The sequence below is a fragment of the Chamaea fasciata genome, unplaced genomic scaffold (assembly GCF_029207755.1).
Source record: "Chamaea fasciata isolate MVZ Bird 193981 ecotype frontalis unplaced genomic scaffold, bChaFas1.0.hap1 SCAF_44, whole genome shotgun sequence".
Classification (NCBI taxonomy): domain Eukaryota; kingdom Metazoa; phylum Chordata; class Aves; order Passeriformes; family Sylviidae; genus Chamaea; species Chamaea fasciata.
Genome location: NW_027094129.1, coordinates 1,362,764 through 1,387,632, shown reverse-complemented (window position 1 = coordinate 1,387,632; position 24,869 = coordinate 1,362,764). Strand labels below are relative to the sequence as shown.

The 24,869-nt window shown below is 49.9% G+C and overlaps 1 pseudogene; it reads left to right on the top strand.

The window, feature by feature from the left end:
* Positions 1 to 9,605: 9,605 nt before the first annotated feature.
* LOC136303944 (class I histocompatibility antigen, F10 alpha chain-like) lies at positions 9,606 to 11,187 on the top strand (annotated as a pseudogene).
* The last annotated feature ends 13,682 nt before the right edge of the window (positions 11,188 to 24,869 follow it).

The following is a 24,869-nucleotide window of genomic DNA, read 5'->3' as shown; positions in this document are numbered from 1 at the left end:
AAATGGAAATCTCCGACTCTAAATTTGGGGGGAAAACGGCAAAATTTAGGGAGTTTTGGGGTGGTTTGACCGCTGGGGGTTGCCGTACAAAATGGCGGCGCGGTGTGAGGGGTGAGGAGCGGGCGGCAAAATGGCGGCGCCCGGAGGATCTTGCCGTACAAGAGGGCGGCGCGCGGGGGTTTTTTGCTGTACAAAAACGAAGAAAATGGAGATTTGGGGGGAAAAATGGGATTTAAGGGAAAAAAAAGAAATTTTAGAGAGACTAATAGAGATTTTGGGGGGGGAACGGGAAAATTTGTCGGCTTTGGGGTGGTTTGGCCGCTCGGGGTTGCCGTACAAGATGGCGGCGCGCGGGGGGTTTTGCCGGATAAGACGGAAATTTGGGGGGAAAATGGAGATTTTGGGGAAGAAAGGGAGATTTTAGGGGGGAAAATGGGGATTTTAGAGGGGTGAAACGACATTTTTTGGGGAAAAAAATCGCTTTAAAAAGAAAAAAAGTCCCCAAATCGGCAAAACCTGAGGGGAAAAATTTTCCCAAAAACCGCCTCAAACTCCCACAAAAAAAAAAAAAAAACAACCGCGGCGACAGCAAAACAACAACAACAAAAACCGGCGAGCTGAAAATTTATTGAAATTTAATTTTATTTTAATTTTAACTAAATTAACTAAATAATTATTTATTTAATTTTTTTAATTAAAATTTTTAGATCCCAAAAAAATCTCAAAAATTCACCCCAAAATTTCCACTCAAAATCCCAAAAAAAGACCCGAAAATTTCCACTGAAAACTGAAAATTTTTAAGCCTCAAAATCCCTCAATTTTACCCCAAAATTCCCGCTGAAAATTGGGATTTTTAGAGCTTCAAAAATCCCCAAAATTCACCCCAAAATTGGAATTTTTGAAGTTCCAAAACCCCCAAAATTTCCACCCAAAATCCCAAAAATTCACCGCAAAATTCCCAACTAAAATCCATCAAAAAACCCCAAAATTCCCACTAAAAATTGGGATTTTCAGAGCCCCAAAATCCCCAAAAATTCACCCCAAAATTTCCACCCAAAATCCCAAAAATTTACTCCAAAATTCCCTCCCAAAATTGAGATTTTTAAAGCCCCAAAATCCCCCAAAATTCACCCCAAAATTCCCACTAAAAATTGGAACTTTTAGAGCCCCGAAATCCCCCAAAATTCACCGAAAATGCCCTAAAAATGACCCAAAAATTCCCACTAAAAATCAGGATTTCAGAGCCCCAAAATCCCAAAAAATGACCCCAAAATTCCGACTGAAAAATGGGGTTTTTTTAAGCCCCAAAATCCCTCAAATTATCCCCAAAATTCCCTCCCAAAACGCCAAAAATTCACCCCAAAAATTCCCATTAAAAATCAGGATTTCAGAGCCCCAAAATCCCAGAAAATGACTCCAAAATTCCCACTAAAAATTGGAATTTTTAGATCCCCAAAATCCCCAAATTCTCCCCAAAAATCCCAAAAAACCCCCCAAACCCCCTCCCAGTACAAACCAGTACAAACCAGTAAAGAAAAACCCCAAACCAGTATAAACCAGTACAAACCAGTCACCCCAAATCCCTTCCCAGTTCATCCCGGTGACCCCTAAAGCCCCTCCCAGTACAAACCAGTAAGGAAAACCCCCAAACCAGTACAAACCAGTACAAACCAGTATAAACCAGTAACTCCCAGTATCCCCCAGCGCCAGGCCCTGGCCCTGAGCCGCTCCCTGGAGGTCACCGAGCGTCGAGAGATCCCAGTTCAAACCAGTACGGACAGGTGAGGGCACTGGAATGGGGACTGGAGGGCACTGGTTTGTACTGGGATGGACTGGGAGTGGGTTTGGGGTCACTGGTTTATACTGGGATAGACTGGGAATGGGTTTGGGGTCACTGGTTTGTACTGGGATGGACTGGGAGTGGGTTTGGGGTCACTGGTTTATACTGGGATGGACTGGGAGTGGGTTTGGGGTCACTGGTTTGTACTGGGATGGACTGGGAGTGGGTTTGGGGGTTACTGGTTTGTACTGGGATGGACTGGGAGTGGGTTTGGGGGTCACTGGTTTGTACTGGGATGGACTGGGAGTGGCTTTGGGGGTTACTGGTTTATACTGGGATGGACTGAGAGTGGGTTTGGGGGTTACTGGTTTGTACTGGGATGAACTGGGAGTGGGTTTGGGGTCACTGGTTTATACTGGGATGGACTGAGAGTGGGTTTGGGGGTTACTGGTTTGTACTGGGATGAACTGGGGGTGGGTTTGGGGTCACTGGTTTATACTGGGATGGACTGGGAGTGGGTTTGGGGGTTACTGGTTTGATACTGGGATGGACTGGGAGTGGGTTTGGGGGTTACTGGTTTGATACTGGTATGGACTGGGAGTGGGTTTGGGGTCACTGGTTTATACTGGGATGGACTGGGAGTGGGTTTGGGGGTTACTGGTTTATACTGGTTTAAACTGGTTTCGGGGTTTCTGGGCGTGGTTTACCCTTTGCCCCTCCCCCACATCTAAACCGACCACGCCCCTCATCAAGCCACGCCCCCTTCCCTTTTATGGAGCGACAACAAGGGCGGGGCAAACTGGGCGGGGCCTGGGGGTTACTTGGTTCTACTGGGAGGAAGTGGGAGGGGCCAACGCGGCTCTGACCCCGCCCACCGCGCCGATATGCAAACTTATGTAAATGAGAGCACAAATAAATGCGAATGACGTCACTGACCACGGGGACTGGGAGTTACTGGTTTGTACTGGGAGGGGCCTGGGCGTGACTCAGACCCCGCCCACCTCACCGAGGCGCCAGCCTTATGTAAACTTATGCAAATGAGCGGCGAAATAAGCGCGGGTGACGTCATTTGTACGCCGAGGAGCAAAGCGGCGCCGCGGGGCATGACGGGATACACCGGGGCGCAGAGCGGCGCCGCAGGGCATGACGGGATACACCGAGGCGCAAAGCGGCGGAACGGGGCATGACGGGATACACCGAGGCGCAAAGCGGCGCGGCGCATGACGGGATACACCGAGGCGCAAAGCGGCGCACGGCATGACGGGATACCTGCAGCTCCTCTCCTAAAGGAAGGCTCAGCCTGGGACTCATTCCTCTCTCTTCCAAGACACTACATTAGAAAACTGCAGGATTCCAACCTAACCCTTCCTCCAACACAGGGGCCGGAAGAAAAGATTCAGAATTTCTGTCCACCCCCATAGGTTCAGCCATACAGCTATGGCAAAATGCATCTCTTCTCTGCACTCTTCTCACGTAAGATTTGTTTCTTTAATAAACCTTTCCTCGCAGGAGCAGTCTTACATCAGTATGAGATTTGTAATGTTTTAAGTAAATTTATAAACCAAGGGTTTGTAGTTGCACATACAGCAGAGATTCCAGAGGACAGCAGAGCAGACCAAATGCAGCCAGACTGGTGTTTTAAAACTGAGGTCATCGACTGATTCCTGTGATCCACGATCCCAACACCAGGCCACACCTGGTGTTCTTGCCTCTAGAGAAAAGCACACAACCTATTATCTCTGCTAAGCTCATTTGGTACCATTTAATACGTATTTATCACACACTCACAAAATGGCAAGTGTGGTTGCATCACTACCACAAAATGCTCTTGGGGATTTACTCAATCATTGATGATTACAGAAATGGTAAGAAGAGAGGCCAAACAATAGGGGGAAAAGGTGGATTTGCCCTACACAGCATCCAAATTCTTAACAACAGGATGGACTTTGCCACTTATTGCTAATGCTAACTCACATAGAAGGAGTTAGAAGTTTGATCTGCAAGACAGTTCACACAAGGCCACAAAGGAAAACAAGCACTTTACATGTTGAATTTCACCCCAGTTTATGAGGTTTTCTCATGATATTTAACTTCAATTATCAAACACAAATTTTCAAACATACCGGTGAACATCCCTCAGTCCATAGTCTGTGCCTATTTCTTGCTCTAAGTTAGATGAGCAAACAGATAAAATTGTATCAGCTCCTTTGGACCGACCAATTTCAATTCAGCTGTGGTTACAGCATTTCAACGGCGAACAAAAAGCATGCACAGCTGAGTTTCAGAAAATATAAATACTCACACAAAGCAACATTTTCAACTCCCAGAGTGTTTAGTATGACACACTTAACTACCTCCAGTACCTAAGAGATCTGTATTGAAAAATCTGAGCCATGTTACTAATTTTAAGTGGACACTAAAAAACCAAACCCAAACATTAACATGCCACATGTCCTGGCTCTCTTAGCACTGCACTGGCCATAAACACACAATAATTTTGATTCCAAAGATTTCTCAAGGTTTCCTGGGTTTTTGTTGTTCCTACAAGTATCCCAGCTTGTTTTTACTCACTGTACCAGTCTCAGGTTGTAAACACAAGTGGGCTGTGACTCTCCCATGAGCAAGTTTTTTCATGTATTTGCAAAACTGACCGCACGAACGTGGTTACAGCTGCTCACACGCTCTACTGCCTACACACACTGAAATGCCAAACAATTAAGGAAGGCTCCAATGAATTCTCAAGATTTGGGATGCTTTTTAAGAGCTATTTCAAAAAATAACTAAAACCAATATTTGTTGATGCATTTACTACCACGTAATTGTACTAGAGCCCGTTGAAGAGACAAATTTGAGGGTTTTTTTTTAATGCCTTAACTTCATACTTGTACAGCAATCTAAACTGAAAAGCATCAAAATATACCACGTGGAATCACTAGTGCGACAACCAAGCCAAAAAAAATCTCTGCTATCAATCTTCAGCAGCCAGCTCCCACTTTTTTACCCTGTTTTAGAAACCATTTCTTCTTACAGAGTCACTGCCAGGCCCTCACTCTGAGTCTACTGTGTTTGACAGATCAGCTACAACATTTTTCTTCTGTAAAACAACAGAACTTAGACCAGATTTTACTCAGACAGACTCTGCAAGCCCAGGTGTCATTGCTTTACACTCACTGTGTCAGGTTCTCCTACCACCAAGCCCGAAGGTGCCACAGTGAAGGAGCTCTGGAACTTGCTGCTCTGATGAAGGCACTTGGTCCAACTGCAGAGTTTCCACTCTGTCTAACTGAAACCTTGACTGATGCCAGCTGCGCCTCATTTGTTCCATCACCAGGTTTTCCTGAAGAGCAGCACTCACCCTCCAAATTTTAGCCCTGTAGGGGACAAAATTAAATTATATAAAAATATACAATGAACATCTATATTATTTATAAACTGAAGCATTTATGATTTATTTAATGAAACTGTAAAGTTTAGCCCTCTAGGGGCTAAAATTAAGGGGACAACAAGTAGAAAGACAAGAGAAGCACGGTCTGTCCAAGAAGTAAAAATCACTCAAGGCCCATCAGGAGTTTGAAAGTTTCCCTCAAATAGTAAAGATCACACAAGCAAAACAGAAGTCTCCAAAGTATCTAACAGAATCATTTTGTAGAGATTACATCAGTAGATCCACCATTTAATTAATTCATTAACAGGTGCTAAAACCCCTCCTTTATCTGTCCAAAGACCAATCGTGCACAGAAAAGAGGAACATATGGAAATGAAATAGAGTCTTGCAACATGCAGGCATGTGGGAGACAGACCTTTTGGGGATCCCGAAGGTGGCAGCACAATTACTAAATTACCTAAGCAAGAGTCAGCCGCCAAAAACTCCTGGGGAAGCACCACGGCCCAGAGCTGCCCCTGCCAGTGTCACATGGGACAGCTGCAGCTTGTTTGGAGGAATACCTAAAGGTGATCCACCCAGAAGGAAAGGGATCCTGCTTTAAGAGAAGTCTCCAGTTCTTAAAGGATTGCTGAAAGTAAGAGTACGTTTATTTGTATGTTTTACACTTAATACTTGCTTGAATACCCCTCCAAAAATGTTGTTAATCTGATAACTAAGAACGTGCCATTAAAAAAAAAATGGCATGTTTTTGTCTCTTTCTTTCAAAAGTAAAATATTCCTTGTTGTTTAATGGAAAAGCAGGCTCTTCTCCAAACACATCCTGTGAGGCCTTTTCCAGTGAAGCAGTGTGCATAATGATAAATGAAAAAGGGAAAGGTTCTTGCAAGTATTTTTATCTGTAGTATGCAGGGGTTGATCTGTTACACCCAAAAATTATTTTCAACTTAAACAATTCACCTTTGCCAAATCCCTAACTCACTCTAAAACTCTAATAGGTACACACAACATTTCTTGTGAATAAGTTTGCAACAAATCCTACAAGTTCACCCTCAGGAAAGGTGGCAAACACCCCGAGGGAGTATACAACACACAATATACACTCCTTGGAAGTGGAGGGAGTGAGATTTGTCCTTCCTCCTCCTCCTTTTTTTGCCAAGAGTGAGGGAGTCCCAAGGAACCATTTCAACACTTCAAGGAATGTCTCACATGCCAGGAAAGGCTCTGACACACTGACTGAAAACACTGGGAGGAGGGAGGACACACAACACATCAGCCAATGCACATTTTCGGCTGCCTTGGACATTATTCCTTCACAACAGCCACAATCTTTTTCCATAGACATTCTCCCCAGGTAAAAATCCAGGCGTGATGGTGAAGGGGCTAATTCTTTACCCTGTTTAGAATCAGTCAGAGAACTTCACTGTGTTTGTGACTCGTGCTCTCTTCACTTGAAACAGCTCCCACAAGACCTTGAGGGACAACTTGCTTCAACTGCCAGGAGGTCAAACTTGATAAAATCTTCAATATTGTCCTTTCCGGTGTTTTTCCTTATCCTCCTGCCCTTATGAGATCTGCCTGTACTGCAGGACCAGCTATCTGCTCTAACAACATGGTTCTTGTATGAAAAATACAAGCCAAAATAGAAAATCTAGATGCTGAAAGGAACATCAACCAAGTCAAATCCAACTTTTAAAAACAGAATCCTCAAGAAATGATTCACCCACCCCAAAACAAATGCAGCAGTTGAGGCAACTTATTCATCTCACAGAGATCATTCTCCTATCTCTCCATGCTCTGCTCCAAAGTGTGTTCAAATCAAAGGTTCTCATTTTTTTTCCTCTTCCCCTCAATTGTATTTAATTAGGTTGGTTTTTTTTTTCCTTTGAAGTCAAGGGAAAGAGACCTATTTATTTCAAGGAATATTTAGCCTGGCCTTTTCCTTCCAGTGTTCTACCTGACTGCATCTTCAACCCCATTGTTCCATAGGGACAGGGAGGCATCCAAATAAAGATTAATAAAAAGGCAATTCCTGTGGTGTTATCAATTGAAGAAACAGGATCACTTTTCCCAGTGTCAATGAACTTCAATACAGAAAATACATTTCTTGGCCACCAGCAAATCATTACCCCTTATGGGGACTGTTCCCTAAAGAGTTTCAGTACCAGAACAATGGACTACTGCACAGCACCAAATTTCAGTTGTGACTTAACTATTCCACAAAGGGGATTTACTGTAGTAAATCACCTCTCAGGAATACACAATTATTTGAAATTTCACTGACATTTTCCACTAACAAAACAGCACTTCTACTTTAGCAGTGATTCGAAGATGGAAACTTTCCATTAAGCCTTTTCTTTCCTCTGGGTGTCAGAGTTGTCCTCAAAGTCCTTCTGTGTTAAAAATTAATTGTCTGGCTTGGTCTAACACACCCAATGTATTCGTTAGGGAGTACACGCACAGTAATACCTCAGAAAGGTTACAACCCTCCTCCCCAAGATCTTGGATGGCAATTTTGGGTTACTCTGAACCTCTCTCCAGCTTTGGCTTCTAAACTTTTCCTTTAATCTACTTTTTCATTCACTTCGTGTATACCCATACAGTAGTTTTCCTCTTTTTGTAACCTGGTGTCCAAATACCAGAACGATCGCTTGACCATTTCCAAAAGCAAACCATCCTCTGCAAAACTCTTCAGTCAGAATCTTATTATTAAAGCAAGTTTTTCCAAACAGTTTCTGCCGCAGAGCCAAAGGGCCCTCTGCTCAGAATCCTTTTCCTTAAAAGCATGGGGATATGGATGATTTCTGTGCCCCGTAAAGGTCCAGTGCCATTCACCTCTGGATACCAACCTGTTCTTCCATCTGACTGGGGATGGAGTCGCGGAAGATGAGAGGATTTCTCTCCAGCAATGATATCCTGCCCCTTGGCAGATATCAGGCAGTTCAAATCAAATTTCAGGTTTAGCTCACAACACTCAGGATGCTGACAGATGATGGAAGCACTGTCACAGCAGCTCTAGCTTGACTTTCCGCCTACACTACTGTACATTTTAAACCACTTCTGAACAGGATCACTAGAAATGGGCAGCCATCCCTAAATCATCCCTGAAAACACAACGGCATCCAACAGGTGTTTGCTTGAGTTATCCCCCTAAGGGAAGGCAGTACTTAAACAGGCATAGAGAGGATAAAAGGAATAATTCTGTTCCTAAGAGCTGCCTCCTTCCCCTTCTCCTCATTTCACATCAACATCTAAGAGGTCAACATTCAAGAGCTTTTCCTACAGTCTCTTCTTGAACCCCTCGGACTTGTTCTCATCTCAGTATATCCAGGTAACTCCATTTAGAGTTCGTATATCCAGGTAACTCCATTTAGAGTTACTGGAGATTTGTTCATCACCTTTATTATCTTCCAAGCTATTAGGCAAACCAAGTGGGCTATCCTGTCTTATAAATTCCAGGTCTGCCTGACCAATACATGACAGACATTCACTCCAGGAAATACTGCCAAAAAGAAGACATTTCCCTGATCTTCTGGCTATAGTGGACACCACGTAAAGGTACTAGAGCAGAGCCATGAAAACCAGAGCATGGCAAACAATGCCTGGCCCAGAACTGTCTCTCTCACACAGAAAAAAAAGTCAGAACAATTAGGAGGAAGTCCAAGATTATTTAGATGATAACCATGCGTCCACCAAAACACTGCACTGGGGAAATGGATGGAGTCTACAGAATTAGAGCAGCTGCCAACATGAGACTGAAGTTTGTAAACACACTTTTCATTGCAACTCTCCACAAAAAACCTTGGGGCCTTTCACTACTCTCCCCAGAGGTTTTGGCCTTGTTATTAGTTTGCTTGGTGCCGGTTTGAGTGCCACTGAACCCACCTTCTAATTTATCCTCACAGTATTTAATTAGATCAATTTTGGGCTATATTATCATGCTTGGGTTTAACTTTTTGCCTTATTTAACATTATTAAGTAGAGAAAGGATAGGGCCTATAATTGTTGACTTCACATTAGGCACAATTTCTGCATTCTGTGAATGCTTCCTCATGAGTTTTTCTCTGCTTGCTTAATTTATCCACTCCAAAAGACTGACTTCATAAACTACAATTTCCATGGTGATTGTCATTGGAATATTTTCATATAATTAATGTATTTTAAACACACAGTCAAAGGTTATACATTAGAAATCATGTGTAACCTTCTGTATTGATATTAAGATTTAGTTCAAGAATATGATTGATAATTTAAATATTTTCCTTTCTCAAGTCATGGAGCATAATTAAATAATTATCAAAAAAAGATACACTGCCATATCATCCTATCGTCATGCCTATTCTATTATTCCTGTGGATTATTTGAGTAATCCATAATAATAAAGATCTAAAGAACAACAGTTAAGAGAAAAGATACAGGATAGTTCCTCCCAGTTTTGATACCATGAGACCTGTAAGGTTAACTCTGAAGGCCTCCAACGGGCGTTCAGAATAATTCATTCTGTGTGTGATATTCCTTATTTATAGCCAAAGCAGGGAATACACTTCAGCTTCTAAACATTTACAATCTCTAATCCATTTTTTTCCAACAGGAGTAATTTACGTATCCAAGTCCAAACTGAATGAAAACTACGTTTTGATTTACTAAAATCTCATTATTCTTCTAATTGCAATAGGCACGAGATTGTACAGTAGTAAATCCCTCCAATTTCCACTAACTTCACTGAATACCACACCTTAACTTTATAGGGGATAAAGATATTTAAGGAATTCTATACTGTTTGACAGTTCTAAGATCACAGTTTTGCCTTTGCAAACTCTATTCCAACTGCTGTTTTCAACATCACCTCATGCTACACAAAAATCACAATGCAACCTGCACAATGCCGATCGGCTCTGCTCCGACGGGCGGGAATTCCTCTCCTTCCAGCCGGGATCCGGGGGATTCGTGGTGGCCGACGGCGCTGCCCAGGTCACCAAGAGGCGCTGGGAACATGATGAGATCCAGGCTGAGGAATTAACAAATCCCCTGGGACACACCTGCCTGGAATGTCTCCGGAAATGTGCCAGATATGGGCGGGAGGCACTGGAGTAAAGGTGGAGAGGGCACATTTCCCATGGGAATATGAGATTTGGAAATGCGGGATTTGCGAGGGCTAAATCTGGGAACATGGGAACTCCCATGGAAATTCCATCCATGGATCTCAGTCATCCCATTCCCATGGGACTTCCACGGATGGATCCTGCTGCTCTACCATGCTGATGGGAATTCTGTAGGTGGACCTCACTGCCATCCCATTGCCGTGGAATTCCATGGATGCATCTCACTGTTATCCCATTCCAGAACCCCCTGATGTCCATGTGTCCGGAAAAGTGGAACACAGAATCCCGATGTTGTCCTGCCACACGTACAGATGTTACCCCAGCTCCACGGGGATCAGCTGGATGAAGGGAGATGAAATTCGGGATCATTCCCAACAGTGACGGCGCCTTCCCCCCCCGGGCCAGGATCGAGGCGCTGCCGGAGGAGCGGGAGCAGCACCGGTGCCGGGTGGAGCATCCCGGAATGCCGGAGCCCGGCATCTTCTCCTGGGCTGAGGCGGGGAATGTGGAATGTGGTAACTGGGAGTTTGGGAATGTGGCACAGTGGGATGGAGGTTCCCCTGCCCCTCCTCACCATCCCGTGCTTCCCAGAGCCGGAATCCAGCAGGAATCTCACCCTGGTGGTCGCTGTGTCCGTCATCGCTGCCATCGTGGTCATTCTCCTCATCGGATTCAGCGTCTGGAAGCTCCAATCCGGTTCTGCCCAAACCCATCCTGGGGGCTCACCCTGTTCTTCCCCCCCCTCCCAAGACTCCTGGAAATCCCCCCATGACCCCACCAGTCCGCCCCCAAATCCTCCTGGGTCCCCCCTAAGCCCCTCACAGGGATTCCTGGGATTGTCCCCATGTCCCCTCCTCCAGGACTCTGGGGTTCCACCCTGACCTGTCTGTGCCCCCCTGGTTTCTTCCACAGCCCCCCCATGATAGTGGGGGCAGGGGCCGAGTGCTGGTGTCCCCCTGCCTGCAGCAGATCCAGGGGTGAGGGAGTCCAGGGGAGCCCTTAGTATTTTGGGTCCCCTGGGAATTGGGGTGACCCTCGGGGTCCCCCAGGATCTCCCTGAACACGCTGAGGCTGCCCAGTGAGAAGGTTCAGACCCGGCACGGGGTCCCAGCTCTGTCACCTGCCCTGCCCAGGTACCCCCCAGCTCCTCCCTGGGAACCTCCAACCTCCCCGTGACACCCCAACCTCCCCTGGAGCCCCAAAAACATCCCTGGGACCCTCCAAAAACTCCCCAAGATTGCAAACGCCCCGTACGAACCCCCTAAACCCTCTCAGGACATCAGAATTCCCATGGGACCTCCCAAGATGCCCCCAAGCCCCTTTGAGAAGGTTTATACTTGGCACGGGGTCCTCATCACCACCATCGGCATCACCCAGGTAGCCCCAGACCCCCCCGGGACCCCCAAACCCTCCCGGGACCCCCAAGCCCCCCATGGGGGCTCCACTACCGGAATCAACGGGAGTGGTGTCGCCCTTTCAAGGGGAGTTAAAGCGGCGCCTGACTGTCGGGGGTTCTTAAAGCCGTGATGGTGGGGAGACCCCCAAAAATCCACCCTGGGGGGCACTCTCCCATTTGCTGCACTCGAGGGAGCCCCAGACAATGACGGGTCCTGGGCTGAGCCCCCCACTCAGCCGGGGCTGTGGAGGGAACTGTGGGCGCTGGGACAGGGCTTGGGAGTCCTGGGGTTTACTGGGGGACCCCGACTGGGAACTCCCTTCCCGCTGTCCCACCTCCCCCTATCCCCCCCTCTCACCCCTTTCCCATTGTTCCCCCAAACCTCCGCTGCCCCCAGCTCGATTTGGGGGTGACCCACCCCTTTCCCACCGTGTCCCGGCCCGGCCCCGCTCACCCGAGAGCTCCCGGCCCGCGGCCGCACGGACGGAGGAGGAGGAGGAGGAGGAGGGACAGAGGAGGAGGAAGAGGAGGGATGGAGGAGCTGGAGCCGGCAGAGGAGGCACTGCGTGACTTCACTGCTCTCTGGATCTGCAGCTCCTTCGCCCCGGGACCATCGCCCCCGTATCCTGCGGGTGACCGGGGAGGGGGAGCGCGCCCCAAATATCCTGGGCGGTTTTTTTGAAGCGGGGAGGGATGTTTGGAGCTCACAGAAAATATATTTATGGCTCCCGAGGCTTTTTTCTGTCGGGGCCGGGCAGCTTGATGTTTGCATCTCGCAGGGCTCCAGAGCTGAGGCGCAGATGCCCCTCAAGGGGACATGGGGGGTCCTCGGGAGGTGTTTTTGGGGGGTCCCGGTGGCGGTGCCGGCAGAGCCCCGGCGGGAGGCGGGTCCCCCCGCGGTGGGGTTGGGCTTCCTTAAGTTGGTGCGTGTCTCTTTGGTGCTGACCCTGCCCGCCAGCTAAACCCTGCGGGCCCCATAGAACCAAAGGTGCCCTGGGAGCCTGCAGGGCCTTGTGGAGCCAGGGGACCGCAGTGACACTGTGGATCTCCTCTCTTCACAACTGTTTTTCAAACTGCAATATCAGTAATTGCTGCCACGCCATAGGCTTAAATAATCCACTCTGTTCACTATTGTTTCAAAGGATGACTTTGATTTCTCCTTGACAATCTGCATCAATTCCTTCTCCCATGACATCAACGCTTTTCAAGGCCAAGCTCCAGTGAGCAGTTCTCAAACCTCCAGTGTCCTGGAGAAATCTGAGTTCCTATTCCTGTATTGATAACTCTCATTTGCTTCTGATTTGTCCTAATTAATTCTAACGCATGAAGGTCCAGCCCTGCAGCCTCTGGGGTGGCCCTGTCAGGGGCCATCACACCCAGAACAATTTCCCCAGAAGTCAAAGTCTCACTGTGCACGGTTGTATTCGCAAACTGGGCGCAGCTGTGCACATCCAGGGGTTTCCATTTCCCCACTGGGTCCATTGTTAAGGGTATGGAGAACATCTGTGGGATGGGTTCTCCATCAGGACAGGTTCCCATCTCCTCATTTTTTCACCTGCTCCTTCAACTGCCCCTTTGTCTGTTTGATGATCCTGCAGCTTGTGAATAGTCTGGTACATGAAAACACCAGCAGTCCAAATCACTGTATTTTCACAGTAACAGACAAAGCATTCCACACCACAGTATCAGCAAACCCCATAAAAATCGCCAATTTCATCCCTTCCTCCTTTATTCCTTGCAAGCAGTCTCACAAAGTTTAGCACTGACATTTGAGTCGTGGCCAATGCTTTTCTGTAGGGTATTTAGTGTCACATCCCTGAGCAGCCAAAGGTGGCAAATCAGTATTGTCAGCATTACTGCACATTATTATTACTGTTTCACATATAAAGATAGAGATATAGATAGAAACACAGATTTAGACATAGTGTAACACGAGGATGGTGGGTTGGAGACAGACACACCACACAGTATCTTCTTGAGTTCTGACCAACAGCCACAATTTATTGTTCCAAGCTCCCTTTTATGGTGAGTTTGCATTTCCCGGGCTTGGAAAGCCAACTGGTTGGGAATCTCTGCACTGCCCACATCTCTGGCCAGGGGTGTGTCTGCAGCCAGGGCTTGGATGGGCTTGGCTGAGCTCTTTGTTCCCCCGGGGACTTCTAGAACAAGCCAGGTCAGCCCAGTTGGGTCTGTTATGATCAGACTCGTTATGCCCAGCTGTGAACCAGCTGGACCCTGCTACATCTCCTGCCTTTGCTTTTATTAAAATGCAGATTGTTTTCCGTTATCCCATTTGCAAGGGCCCTTTTGCAGACAGGGTAACACAAGACAGCATGGGTTTAATTGGAAGGAGGTTTTGACAAACTTAATTCTGCTCAGCCAGTGATGTGTCCCATGTACCACTGGAGCTGCAGCACTCACTCCCAGGAGCTGTCAGGCGAGATCACAATCTTCCGGGCTGGCATGTTACAGGTTAACTGCTTATGGTTCCAAACTACAACTTAACACTAAAACAAGAAAATGTTCAACTTTTAAAACCCTGAGAAAAACCAATTAACAGAATTAACAAGATTAACAATTAACAGAAAAACAATTTGTAAACAGAAAAAACCACTCTGTAAACAGAAAACCAGTTTGTAAACAAACAGAATCCTTAAATGCACCGTCACTCTAAGAGTCCCAGCTCTCCCCGAGGTCGGTGAACAAGCTGTTTCCAGCACTGTTCCACACACGGCTCCACACCGTCTGTGGAGGGGCCACCAGGAGAATGCTGCTGGTGGTCTTGGACAGGACGTAAGGTAGGACAGACACGTCGGGCAGGTGCCCAAAGCGTTCCAGTGTCCTTGCAAAGCACTTTGCAAGGCTGTACTGTTAGCAAAACACCATTAGAATTGCTCTTGTGGCACGGAGACAAGACAACTTTTGAAGCATCCGTAGCATTCAACTGTAAACACCTGCGACAACATTTGATAATTAACTGTGCAGTTAGTTCAAAGACAGTGGGTGCCATCTTTTTTGCTTGATGAGGTGGATGCATTCATTCTGGAATGTGCAAAGGATCAGGCCAGCATGGATTCCACTGCCCAATAACACCAGTAGGATGAAAACTAACAATGAGAATAAACACAGTGATCCACACCTCTGGGCATATCCGGTGGACTTGTCTGTTGGTGATAGCTTGCTCTGCTGTTTCAACAGCAGCTTTTGCCTCTAGGATTAATTTTCTGGGGGAAGTTAATTCAGAGTCACCCTTTAGGAGGTCAAATAAAGGTGCTAGTTGAGAGTCAGTCAGTCCTAGGTAAGGTCTGACCCAGTTGATGGTACCCAAGAGTTTTTGTGCATCGTTTAGAGTTAGAATTTTGGTTGAAAACGGAATTGTTTGTGGCTGTATGGTCTGGTTCATTATTTTGAGTCCCAAATATTTCCAGAGTGGTTGCTGCTGCACTTTCTCTGGTGCTACTTGCAGCCCAAGTGGTTTGAACGCTTGCAACAGGCTTGGCTGAATCAGTGAGAGTTCTTTTCTGGTTTGGGGTGCAATCAAAATGTCATCCAGGCCATGGTAACAGTATGCCCCTGGAAACTGTTCTCTCACTGATCAGAGTACCTGAGCAACACCCCACTGACACATTGTGGGGCTGTTTTCCCACGCCTTGGGAAAGTTCTTTCCATTGGTAATGTTGCACTGGTGCAGTGTTATTAATAGAAGGCACGGTCAAGGCAAACTTTGGGGTATCATCTGGGGGTAATGGAATAGTGAAAAAACAGCCCTTTAAGTCCACAATCAGGATGTCCCAGGAGGCAGGCAGCATTGTGGGACATCGATGGCACACCAGGCTGCAATGTGCCCATTCTCTCCATCGTGGAATTGGTTTTTCTCAGGTCATGGAGTAACCTCCACTTAGCAGATTTCTTTTTTATAACAAATACTGGGGTGTTCCAAGGGCTCATAGATGGCTCTATGTGTCCTTGAGCCAGTTGTTCCTGTCCCAGGGTTTTTAGGGCATCTAAGTCTCTCCTTTTCAAGAGACCACTGTGGTACCCACTCAGGCTGAGTAGTGAGCCATTTCAGAGCCAGTGTGGGGTACTTTACACCCTCTAATACAGTGGCCCCTGTCAAAAATCTGTTCCCGCCTCAGCCCACTCCAGAGCCAGAGAACTCTAGGGAAGGGCTTCCCATCCGGGAATTTCGGGTAGGACTGATTCCTCACCTTTAGATTTAAAAAGTGTCATTTTGTGCTGATCCGGCCAAGCTATGCCAATTTTGTTTTCGCAGTGGGCAGGCTCAGCACCAAGGACACAGACACCACCTGAAGGAATCAGTGAAATTTACTACAGTTCAAAGCAGCAAAGGAGCACAGAAGGAGCAGCTCAGCAATGCAGCCAGCCGTCACTACCACGGATTGCCCGCAGTGATTGAGAAAGATCCATCACCAGTTACCCTCAGCCTTTCCCATCACCCACACCCACACAGCAGCTGGGGAAGCTGTCACAGCCAAGGACTGCAGAGCCTCTCCCGGACACTGGGAATTCCTGCAGCTGCCTCCAGCCACAGCTGAGGCTCCAGCCTGGCTGGGAGAGGGCCCAGCTTTGATAGTGCTGAATAAACAAACTGCCAGCAGCACTCCTAGTGCAGGAACATCTGGTTGCATCCTCCTCTTGGGTTTCTCCCAAAGCCTGGCCAGGGCCCAAGGAGGAACCAGGGGAGTTGCCTTTGACCCTACAGCCCCGAACAAGGCCAGATGTCAGACTTCATGGCCTTGTCTGGCTTCTAAATACAGAAAGGTCAATACATGTTTCACTGAGGAGAGGATGCATCTATTACAACGCTAATGACGGTGCGTATTTTGTTAACGAGCAGATACAAAGATAACCTTTGGCTGGAAGGTTCATCGAGAGGTCACCTTTGGCTCAGGGCTGCTTGTTCAGGCCTCAGTCAGGCCTCTTGTCCAGGCCTTGGCACTTCAGGCTTTAGTGCTGGGCTTGACACTGCTGGCTTAACACTGGGACTTGATGAGCTCCCAGGTCTTTCCCAACAGAAAGGATTCTATATTTCCATGATTTTATCTGCTGGATTCAGTCAGGTCCATGTTAGCAGCATTACTTTGGTCAAAAAGTTCCCTCTTGGTCAGCTCTTGTGGCCTAAGGCTTCAGCTCCATCAGCTCCTGGTGCTAAGCTGCTCACGCTGAACGAGACGACTCAGAGAGAAGAATACAGTTCATCCAATTCCTTCTGGGACACTGAGAGGGGAGGGTGTGCAAACAGGAGCATTGTTTGGTGTCCCCTCGTCTCTGCCCTTCACGCCTTTCAGCGCTTAGAAACAGCCGAGAGCTTTCTCCAAGAGTGCGATGAAGCAGCTGCTCCTGCTCCCAGGTCCGGCTCTCTCCAGTCTCTGACCTTGCCTGCTTTTGCCCCTCTTGCTGTGCCCTCTGTTCCCCCGGGGCTCGGTGGCTACTGCCCAGGACTGTGGAAGTGGCACAGATCCAGGGGTCGAGACCCTCCTTCCTCTGCCCTTGCAGCTGCCTGCTCACAGCAGCCTTTTCCATCTGGAAGCTCCACGTGGAGAGGGAGTCCTCACCTCTGTTCCTTGCACAACCCCCAGGAGCCCAGGGCTGCCATCTCAAGTCCCTGCGGGCCCTGAGGGCACCCGGGTGCCTCAGGCTGCTGTGACACCACTGCCCACGGGAGGGAACAGTGGCGGGGGCTGTGCTCAAAGTCAGCTCCATGTGCTGCTGCTGCTGCTGCTGCTGTGGGGGTCGTTTGTCCAGCCCTGCCCCAGACTGAGGGATCGGATCCAGGCCCTGCTGCTGCTCCCTGGGGATCAGGCACAGTTTGGTTGTCGCCGTCAGGGCCAGCAGAAGCCGTGGCCGGAGCAGCGGGTGCTGACAGTGCCCCAGGGCCCGGGGCCGGAGGTGTTCCTGTGCTGGGGGCTGGCCGGAGCTGCCCCTTGTTCTCCCTCTGCCTCCCGCAGAGCTGGGCCGGGCACAAGTGGGGCAGCACAGCAAACAGGGAGCCTGCCAGTCTCTTCCAGCCCTGTCTGCTCAGAGTTTGGGCCTTGGAGCTGCAGCTGGACACAGGCAGCTGCTCCTGCTCCCTCTGTGTGTCCCCGTGTTCAGCAGTGCTGCTCCATCAGTCTGTGCCCAGCAACGGGGAAAAGCCTCAGCCCTGCAGGGCCAGGAGCTGCCGGGCTCTGCCTGGGGAGCTGCTCCACACGGGAACCAGCAGCAAAGGACATTCCTTCCCTAGGACAAGTTTTCTATTAAGGAAAGAAAAAAAAAGGAAATTAAAAACAACACAGAAAAAAAGTGGAAGATAAAAACAAAACCCAAGTGCAGCGTAGTAAAAATACTTTATAGCTTTGGATAAAGAGATAACTGAACTTTTTCAAATGAGATCTCCGTAATTTACTCCATAAATGTGCTGATGGCATGGATCCATCCTACTGACCTCAGCAGCCTTTTAAAAAAGATTTTGTGGTTTGTTTCCAGTATTATTTTAAATTGTGATTGAAGCAATAGGAAATTGCTTTGTGCCCCGCCAGCTCCAAGCAGGACTGGGAATCTAAACTTTGCCAAACCCCAAATCCTTTACAAGACGACCTTCCTTCTCACCCTGTGAATGAGCTGCACATTCCCTTTGAAATTGTCAGGGGTTTCTTAAAGACGCAAAGTCCCACTTACAGCTTTTTGCTCTGCTTGGGAAGTGCAGAAGGGCAATTCTTCATCCATCCGCTCCAGACTGCACTGCCTTAGGAACGCCGTCCACTCGCCAGGTTTTGCTCACTTGTGGCACTTCTGGAGGAGGAAGAAAGGGCAGTTGCATGATTCCAGCCAAAAAAGGAATGAAGAGCGGGACAGACAAAACATCCTGTGGAGATCCAGGCGTTCAGCTGGAACTGTGGAGTGCTTGGGTTCTTGCCAATTGGATGTGGATCCCTCACTGCAATCTCCTGGCCTGCAGGAGAGTCTCACTCACCTGCAAAAGCAGAAAGCTCACTCGGTGGGCTCAGAATGGGCTCGTCTGATGCAAAGCTGTCAGAGCAATGTGAGGGCAGAGCCGGCCCAGCCGTGCCTGGGGCTGAGCCCAGCAGAGCCCTGGCAGAGCCCAGAGCAGCCTCAGCACCCGCAGAGCCCGGCTGGAAGGAGAGAAACCAGAAACTGCCCGTCAGCCGAAGGCTCCTGTCCCCTCGTCCCGAGCGCCCGCAGTGCCCAGGCCACGCTGGCCGTGCTCAGAGCTGGGCCCAAAGCTGCCCATCACTGCTGCCTTTGGGGGCAGAGCAGGAGGGCAGGACACGTGCCCAGCCTGCAGCCGGCCACGGCACATCCAGCCCTCAGCAGCTGCGCAGAGCCAAAAGGCAGCTTGACGGCCGAGTGAAGAATCTGTGGCGTCTGCCCCAGCAAAGGGAGGAACCTTTGGTGCCCGGCCAGGCCGTGCCATGCCCACATCTGGGAGCATCCCCCCAGCTGTGGACTCACCTGCAAATTGGGCCCCAGGGAGCGTGTCTGAAGAAGGTGCCAGAATCCAAGTCGATCATCCTCAGCTGCCGGTGGCCAGGTCGAGGAAGAGCTTGGCATCCTTGGGGTTGTCCTTGGTGTCTCCAGCAGCAGCCCCACCTGATACAGCTTCTCCAGGGGCTCCTCCTTCCCTGGGGGCCAGACCAGGCTGTCAGTGCTCTGCCCAGGGCCCCAGCCACCAACGAACCAGGACAAGCATAACTAGGGTGGATGGTGGCCACCAGTGCTTGCTACACCAGGTCTCCAGCTCCGCCCCAGCACAGATGTTCCCATCTGGTCATCCCTGCTCAGAGCTACAGGCAGGACAAAAACACTCTGGTTTTCTTTAGCACTGATTGCCATGAGATGTGTGGAGCTCTTACCTGTCAGGTCTTTGGATCAAACTGTGCACATGGACCTCTCCCATCTTCTAGGGACGATGAACACCCTGCAGCCAAGGATCATTGAAGAGGTCTTCTAAGGATGGCCTGTCCAAGGGTTGCATGGACAAACACCTCCTGATAACATTTTGGCACTCTGAAGAGAGAAACCAGAAACCAGCAGTCAGTTGGAGAAGGATCCCGTCTGCTTTGCCCCTCCATTCCCGTGCCCAGGCCATGCTGGGTGTGCCCAGAGCTGTGCCTAAACTTCCCCATGGATTCTCTGTTTGGAGGAGTGCAGGACATGTGCCACCTCCTCAGCAGCTGCCAGAGCAGGGTGCTCATCAGCCTGCTGCTGTCTCCCAGCACCGGGATTCCCCTGTGCCCAGAGATGAGGACCCACCTTGAGAGAGCCATCGTGGGAACAAGATGCGCCCCCAGATGAACTGCTGGCCCCTCCTGAACGGGTGCTTCCCCATGACCAGGTGGTACAGCAGGAGGCCCAGGGACCAGATCGTCGCTGCCTCGCCGTGGTAGCGTTGGTGGTGGATCCACTCTGGTGGGCTGTAGGGCAGGGTTCCTATGGAACACAGACGGAGTTCATCAGGGGATGCTGCAACTCCTAAAGCCTCGCCCCGGCATCCCTGGGCGTGTGGGGGCTGGCCCCCTCCCGCCCCCACCCAAAAGCAACTTGGCTCAAGAAATAACGCTGCTCCTAGCAGCGAGAGGGGGAAGCCGCGGTGCTACAGCCAGGCTGGGCCGTGAGATGCCCAGGAACATCCCCTGAGAGGGCTCACCTGCAAATCGCCTGTAGGCTGTGTCTTGGAGGAAGGCGCCACAGCCAAAGTCGATCAGTTTGAGCTGCCCGGTGGCCAGGTCGAGCAGGATGTTCTCGGGCTTGATGTCGCGGTGCAGGACCCCGCAGCTGGTGCAGTGCCGCACGGCCACCAGCACCTGGCGGAACAGCCCCCGCGCCTCCTCCTCCGGCAGGAACCTCCGCTCCGCCAGGAAACCCGAGAGGTCCTGGCACCGCTCCGGACGCTCCAGCACCAACAGGAAGCTGTTGGGGAGCTCAACCCACTCCAGCAGCTGAATGATGCCACCACATCCAGAGGACAGCCTGTCCAGCAGCACGATTTCCAGGGGCGCACGGGCGCCGTTGGGCTGCCGAAGGACCACGATGCCGTCAGTGGGGCTGAGGCTGTGCCAGGGCTCGGGAACCCCTCACCCAGCCCCGGATGCTCTGGGCCCCCCGCTCAGCCCACGCCCGCTCTCCCTGCAGGGCTCCCGCCGGCTCTTCCCCTGCCGGGCCCCAGCTTCTCCCGCCGGCCCCGCTCACTCACCAGCTCGCCCCAGTGCTGGACGCGGGCCCGGGGCACGCATTTGATGGCCACCTGCGAGCAAAGGCCAGCAGCGGGCTCAGCTCGCCGCCTGCCCCGCCGCGCCCCGATCTTCTCCTCCTCCTCCTCCGCCCTCCTCCTCCTCCTCCGCCCGCCGCCAGCCCCGCCGCTCACCGGGGCGCCGTCCGAGAGCCGCGTCCCCGAGTAGACGCTGCCGAAGCCTCCGCGCCCCAGCAGCGAACCCAGCCGGTACCGGTCCTGCAGGGCCTCCCGCGCCTCCCCTGCGGGCGACACGCGGCCCTCAGCGCTCGGCCCGGGGCCAGACACGGCCCCCGAGCGCCCCCCGAGCGCCCCGGGCCGGGCATCCCCACCCGCCCCGGGCCCCGGCGGCTCGAGGCCGGCGGCTGCGCTGCCGAGCGGCGGAGCTCGGGCCGGGGAAGCCGCGGCGGAGGCGGCGGGAGCGGCCGCGCCGCGTGTGTCCTTAGCGGGGCCCGGGAGGAGCCGGGGCCGGGGCCGGGGGCGGGGGCGGGGCCCGGGGGCGGGGCCAGGGGCGAAGGCGGGGGCGGGAGCGGGGCCGGGGGCGGAGCCAGAGGGCAGGGGCGGGGCCGGGGTGGGGCGGGGCCGGGGGCGGGGGCGGGGCTGGGGGCGGGGCCGGGGGCGGGGTCGGGGCCGGGGCCGGGGGCGGGGGCGGGGTCGGGGCCGGGGTCGGGGCCGGGGCCGGGGCCGGGGCCGGGGCCGGGGCCGGGGCCGGGGCCGGGGCCGGGCTCGGGACAGGCGCAGCCAAAGCGCAGCGATGCCGCCCTGGCCCCAGGCACTGATGCCCGCCCAGCACCGCCACAGCCAGCACCGCCAGAGCCGGGCGGAGCCCAGACCGCGGCGGGACGCCCGGGGCCGGGGGCGGGCCCGGGGCATGGCCCAGCCCTGCGGGGGGAGAGGGAGAGGCCGGGACGGGGACGCCGAGAGGGGCCGGGGGGATCGGGAAAGGGACACCGGGAGAGGCTGCGGGACACCGAGACAGAGTGCGGCACAGCGGGAGAGGGAGAGGAGGAACAAGAGAGGGACGGGGAGGGGTCGTAGACGCCGTAGACGCCGTAGACTCGCTGCTGCCGCTGCCGCCGCTGCAACTGGAGCCCTGGGGCCGTTTGTCCGCGTGTCCGTTCCACGCTCCAGCCCCGCGCTCCCCGGGGGCAGCCCCCGAGCCGCTCCAAACACGGCAACTTGGCCGTGCTGAGCCCAGATCCAGAGGCCTGACTCCTGCGCCGCGGCAGAGGAATTCCCTCGGTCGCTGCTGTGCATTGTCCCTGCTGAGGCTCAGACACTGTCAGGACACATTCCCTGGTTGTAGGATTCGTGCCCGACCCAAGCACTACGCTTATGTCTCCAGCATTACTTTGCAACAAAAACAGGGGAAGGCAAACTCTGTGTACGGCCCACGGTATTTTCGAGTGTCTAAAACTCACTAACACCACTTGTGTTCCTCTGGCTGCCCAAATCCAGTCCCGTAATGTTGCTGTCTGTCCAGTGTGGGGCTCTGGTTCCATCTCCGAGGTGTGTGATGCATCCAGCTGGCAGTGCTGACTGACAGCTGGAGTCAGCAGAGGCATGGGTTAGTTACTCTCCATTCCATAGCTCAGGAATTCCTCTGCCGCAGCCGGGTATCGGAGGCAATAACTGTCCTGTGCTGCTGATGCACTGCCTTCTCCAGCTTATTTAGTGATCTGTCAAAAAAAGAATGATCATTTCGCTGATTTGAAAAGCAACACGCTGAACAGATCATTCAAGGTAGGAGGCTATTTCACATTTGGGAGAATAAATGTTCTTTCAATGTTGCAGTTCTGAGTAAACTAAATAGAAACATGTTTTCTTCTAGCTAGAAGGAATGTCACTCTCTGTTTTCATAGAGTTGGTAATAAGTTGGAAAATAATTTAGTCTCCTAACGTTCAAGGAATGCCAGAAATATGGCAGGATTTTCTGTGGTTTTTTATGCTCATTTCTAGTGTAACTTGAATGTATTCCAGAATTACATGTTGGTGGTACATTCAGGCCAACATTGAAATGACTGGATTGTGTTGGTGGGTCCATGTGTAGGTTTTCCATATATTTACATACACCTTTTTCAAGAAGGGAGTTGTATTTTGCATTTCCATATACCTTCTAAAAGAAGGGAGTTGTATTTTCTGTGATTCCCCGCATAAATTCATAAATCTGGAGATTCTGTAGGGCTTAAAGGACAGTCTGGGGAGCAAAGCTCTCCGAACCCTGTGTCTTAGACTAAATTGACCATTAATCCTCCTGGTGTCCATATCTGAGAGCCATACCCTGTGCTTGCTGCAGGTTTGTCACAGCTCTTTGGGGTCACGATGGCCTTCGTGATCTGAGTAATGCTGTATTGCTCCTGCCTGCTCACCTCTGCTCAGAGAGGTTCAGCATTTACTAGTTCAACTCTTATGCAGAAATTTACCAAAAATTAATGTTTTCACCTTCTGATGGGGTTAAATGGAGCTATGGGCCTGATGGTACACTTACATTCCTAATGAAAACTAAGATTTGTTATCAATATCTTAAGTGTTAGTATTGTTTCTTTCATGTTGGCTATTGGGTTTGTGGGTTTCCTGTTGTTTAAATGACTTCTGCCTTTCAACATTATCAAGGTACATTAAGGTGTTTTCAAAATTTGTTCCCCCCATTCTTGTTTCTGTATCTTTGAGATATATATATATATATGCACACATATATATACATTATTGAAACACTACGTAGTTCCTTAAAAATGCAGCTGCTAATTTCCCATTTTTCCTAAGCAACTGTTAGAATTTCCTGAATACATTTGTGAAGCCTGCTTTATGTTAATATTTCCAAGTTTTCTTTTTCTTAGTGTATTTTCATTTTGATTTGTTTGCTGTGTCACCTAATTTACAAGAGCATTCACATTCAACATCCATAATTTTCGTGCCATTTTTTGTGTTTGTTAAATTGCACAGTTAACCTAAGAGAGAGAGAAAAATATTGCATTTAGGCCTGGCAGGCTAAGTTTCTGTTGTACATTTGTATCCATGTGTTTGCCACAGGTTTTTATTTTTTTTTTTTTTTGCATTTTAAATATTCTGTCTATGCATTTAAATATTCTTTTAATGTGAGTTTAAAGGGATTGAATAGAAAGATGAAACTGAGATCACTACACAGTCTTGATGCTGAAATCAGTCCTTTTTAGTCTAAATAATCTAAGTGTGTAATATAAATGATACTTTCTTAGGAAGTTGTAGAAAAAAGCAGATAAATAATTCCTTTTTAATGGTGGAGTTCTTAAAAACAGAATCAGAAATACTGCTTACTGTGTGCTTTCCTTAAAAGGTCTTTAGATGAGGTAGCAGGAATAGGCATCAAGAATCCAAGCTTCTGGAATGTCAATTTCTTGAGTGTGTTTTGAAATATTTTATGGAGTGGGTTTCTGTTATCTTGCATATATCTGGGAGCATATGGAAACTCGTGCACCCTTACTAATAAAAGGTAAAAAATAAAGGGTAGTTTTTTAGCAGCCCATCTCCAAGGTGTTATCACAAGGTGCAGCAGTCCGTACCTTAGCAATGTGCTGAGGAACAAAAATGTTCTATTTGAGCGTGTACAGTAATTTAAATGCTCTTCTCTCTGAATTGTCTCCTCAGCTGGTTAAGGTTATGTTGGAAACTGTTGGAAGGTGTTATTTTCTTGGTTGTACCCCAGAAGGAACACTTTATAGATCACTTGTGTTACCAAAACCACGTCTAACTGAAGGTATGTGTATCTCTATTCTCCAGCAAGCAGCAAAAATGGGCGTTTTCTTTTCTCGTGCAACTGATGAGCAAAAAGAGCACGTGAAAAGGACTGAGGAGGGTGGGATTTGTTTGGCTCAGGTTTCTTCAGTGTGACGTTAGGGGACACTTGCCAGCCTTGGGACCTATATCTGAAATTTATTGCACTTAATTGATTTTGTCCAAGACAAGAGTCTGCTTCAATTGCA